At 32.4% G+C, this 4,412-nt stretch overlaps 1 non-coding gene across 1 annotated transcript; it reads right to left on the reverse strand.

Moving 5' to 3' along the window:
- Positions 1 to 2,151: 2,151 nt before the first annotated feature.
- TRNAL-UAA (transfer RNA leucine (anticodon UAA)) lies at positions 2,152 to 2,235 on the reverse strand. Its single transcript has one exon. It is a non-coding gene; the product is annotated as a tRNA-Leu (tRNA).
- Positions 2,236 to 4,412: the final 2,177 nt, after the last annotated feature.

The raw sequence follows: 4,412 nt of genomic DNA on the forward strand, positions 1-4,412 counted from the left end.
GTAATTCTTCTTAAACGGTCTCATTAAAATAGCAGTTGATTATTTTCAGTTTACTCACTTTCTCATCAAGTTGTAGAACAGTTTTTAATTATCTTTGTTACTTCAAGAGTGAACGGAAATAATACAACGACTTGCGCAGTATCGAGTGTTTTATTATGTGTATTAACAATTTAACCTTGTTATATAATAAATAGATTCTTTATGTACTACATAACAGTTTTATAACAGTTCAGTAAATGGTTATCAGTAAATATTATTAAAAATCCTAATAATATTATAAATGCGAATGTTTGGATGGATGTTTGTTACAAGAACGGCTGCACAAATCTCGGTGAAATTTGGCATAGATGTAGAACATAGCCTGGGAGAACACAGGCAACTTATTAAGTTTTTTTTCCGCGCGGACGGATTCGCGGGAAACAGCCAATAAATTTATAATTTTTATGTTTACTTACGTCCATGTTTATATAGGATTGATGGAATATTTTTAGTAGTGTAATAAAATTTAAATAAATCTGAGTAATCCAGTTTTCTCACCGGGGATTAATCCAAACAAAAAGTAAAAGTTGAAATATTCTTTGTATATTTTATGATAAAACATTGTTCTCGAACGGGCTTCATTAAAGTATTATAAATATTTGTCCCCGAAAGTAAATTTACTTTATTCTTGGAGATTGTGAAATGTTGGAAAACATTGTGAAATCCCCGAACTGATTCTTAACTTGTTGACTTTGAACTGAAATTTATAAAACGTTGGTAAACGGTTTTTGTAACCGAGAATTTTACAAGCGTAGATTTTTAGAAATTACATTTTATAAAATGTCATAAATTATCATTACATATGTCGTAGCTGTGTTTAAAAGTGGTAGAGCCTGCTTTAACATCTTTGCACGAATTGGCCCGGCTTGCCCGGTAAAATACCACGACCACACAGATGACAGGCGTCAAGTGGAAGCAATTCTGCATTTCGTCTGATGACTGTGCGTCCCGGTGGCCTAATTTAGGTCTCTTTCCATTCCCACCCTTTTTTAAAAGGAAAGGATGGGAAGTGGACTTTCCGGATGAGAGGATGCATGGAAAGGGAAAATATTTTCTCTTTGTGCATCCTCTCCTCCGTCGATTAATGGTACGCAACGCATATGCAACTGCATATGTCTATGGGCAACGGTCACTTCGCTATTTCAGCGATTTCAGGTGGCCGCTCGTTCGTTTGCCATCTTATGATATAAAAAAATAAAAAGACCCACACTCATCGACACATAGCATCATGCCGACAATCATGATTATTGAAATATATATATATATATATATATACGTAAGCTTTTAAAATGTAATTACAAATAAATATTATATAATTTTACCGGAAGCAGTTTCGATGGTACATATTTAAGAGTAAAAGTTCTAGTATAACCACGTTGACATCTAGAACATCAATCAGTGGCGCTCAAAAGGTTAAGTATTAATTTATAATTATTTACTTTTAAATTGACTACACATTCTTATATTGATAATGTTTTAGTATTAGAATTTTGCATTGTCTAGAAAACAAAAAATATAAATGATTATCCGACTAACTTAAATTGTTTATGTGTTTAATATATCAGTAAATAATGTCTTCATATCAAATAAAGATTGGTATTAGAGATAAATACGAGGGAATTATCAATTGCTTCTTAGGTGGTTTCATTGAGACGTCTAATAGACTTCGACAAGGACTTACGGTCGGTAATACGATCAGCTCAACGTCGATTCTCGACTCGTGTAAGTCTAAAAAGTAATTTGGCTTAGTGAAGGATTTATCGACACCAATACCGGCTAATATATTGCGACAGATTGAAGTTAACGGAGACTAAGATATTTTTTGTTTGTAATTTTTACGTTTAATTTATTTTACGGTTAGAACACATTAAAGTTGTGTGCTCGATATTGCAGTAAATGATCTAAAATAAGTTTCAATTGTTTCATTACCCTTTTGTTTTAAGGGTATTTTATTCTTTTGTTTATTTTTTCATTTTGTACGTATTTTTCTTTCTATTATAATTAATTTTATTCATCAATGAAAAGATATTTATTTATTATTTGGATAACTGAAAAACTTGTACATATGTAAAAATAAGTAATGATCAAAAATTTATTAAAAAAAATTCTTTCTGTCAGGTGTGGGGTTCGAACCCACGCTCCCAAATGGGAACCAGAGCTTAAATCTGGCGCCTTAGACCACTCGGCCAACCTGACTTCGTAACAATGATCAAAAATATGAGGCTTATTTTTGAAACGTGCCCGATACAGATTACATAAGTTAAATTATTTTTTTCATTCACATCTTTTATCTGAAGAAGTAAGAAGAACTTGAAACAAAATAAATTCATTATGTGTTTGTAAACAATTGTCTTCTAAAAAGTTATCATTTCTCTTTCCTTATTACGTGTATCTTAATGCATTTTCATTTCGTCTTGTGTACATAACATGATGAATTCCATTCATCGTTCACCAGAAGTTTTTGCAGCTATTAAAAAGTGTCATCTGAATATATTATGCATTTCAGAAATGGGACAGCATGAAATACAAACTTATACGTGATATGAAAGTAGGACTTTACGCTGGCCGGGTATGGGAAATGAGAAAAAATAAATTCGTTCCCAGACCGCCTCAGGCGCTTGAAAAAGAATAAAGTTCCATACACAACTACAGGGTTATATTCAGATTTATATTAACGTACTAAAAGTACTATAAATTAACATTTGATATCTGACTCGGATACTAGTACAATACTTTGACTTTGTTCTCTAAAATCTTACTACTTACTAATACTTATAATATTAGAAATGCGAATTTTTAGATAGTTAGATGGATGGGTGTTTTAGAGATCGGCTGTATGGATCTCGCTGTAATTTAACGTAAAAGTAAAACATAGGCTGGAAGAACACAAAGGCTACAAATTATTATTTTTTTAATTCCGAGCGGACGGCGTAGCGGGCGTTAGCTTGTTTTTCTATAAAGCATAACAGGTATTTAATACTGTTTTGAATATAAAAATATAAAGTCATAAGGATTCCGTTTTTTTTCCTTTAAGATATGGAACCCTAAAAAGTGTGTTACTGTGATTTAGGAATCTGTTTCTCTAATTATAAGACATGTGTTATCAAAAAGGTATTCAAGCTGCAAAGGGGTGGGATAAAGTTACATATATCACTTTATAACTTACTTTACGTGTTCTTTTAACTTAATTTATCTGTGACAGTGATATGCGAGCACCACCTTGTTACTTTTAATTAAAATTAGCTGCGTCGTTGTCTCTAAAACAAGTATAAATTAAACTCTTTAAATGAACAATATATTGGATTAAAAGCTTACTAAATAACGAATTGCAATTTATTCTTTATGCATGTTAAGTAATATGTAGTTTTCTACGTAATATGATTTTAGTCAAACCAATTTTCTTTTAGTTGCCTGTAAATATTATTTATATTCCTATAAGGTCTTGAACACATGATTGGAATTGAGATGTGGATATTAATTTAAACAGTAGGGCACAAAATAGGTATCTCTGTGTCTTCAGATTAAGTATTTAAAATGCAATTATGTAGATTTCTTACTATCACAATTTTTTTTTTATATCATAAGATGGCGAACGAGCGAGCGGCCACCTGAAATCGCTGAAATAGCGAAGTGATCGTTGCCCATAGACATACGCATTTGCATATGCGTTGCCTACCTTTAATCGACGGAGGAGAGGATGCACAGAAAGAAAAAATATTTTCCCTTCCAATGCATCCTCATATCCGGAAAGTCTACTTCCACTTCCCATGCTCTAAGATATAATCTCTATAAGAAAACAGATGGGAAGAGAAAGATGACTAAATGAGGCCTCCAGGACGCACACTCATCAGACGAAACCCGGAATTGCTTCCACTTGACCCCTGTCTTCTGTGTGGTCGTGGTATTTTACCGGGTGAGCCGGGACAATTCGTACGAAGATGTTAAAGTCGGCTCTACCACTGTTAAAATTATCATTTACAGTTATTAAACAAAAAATAAGCCATAACATCTACAGAAGATATGCAACAAGTAACAAATGTTTGCAACTTTTTCTGGCAATCAACAACTTCCGGTACAACAATGGCTACAGTTGTGCACTTGACTGGACTCGAGATCAAGTACCAACAAGAGAACGCTTCGGAATATTTTCAAATTACGAACAACCGATACAATCTGAATTGTATACTGTTTTTGATGGATCGAACTTGATAATGTTTTATTCAAAATTGTTTGCTGGTGATTTTAAATAACATTTTTACTGTTGGATTTTTGAGATTGCTTTTAATTCTAGTCAGGCGTAATATATACTTTTAGCAATTAAAACAAAAATTTATTAAAAAAAAAGAAAGAATCACAATTAGGTTTACTATCTT

The sequence above is a fragment of the Papilio xuthus genome, unplaced genomic scaffold (assembly GCF_000836235.2).
Source record: "Papilio xuthus unplaced genomic scaffold, Pxut_1.1 DF826512.1, whole genome shotgun sequence".
NCBI classification, from domain to species: domain Eukaryota; kingdom Metazoa; phylum Arthropoda; class Insecta; order Lepidoptera; family Papilionidae; genus Papilio; species Papilio xuthus.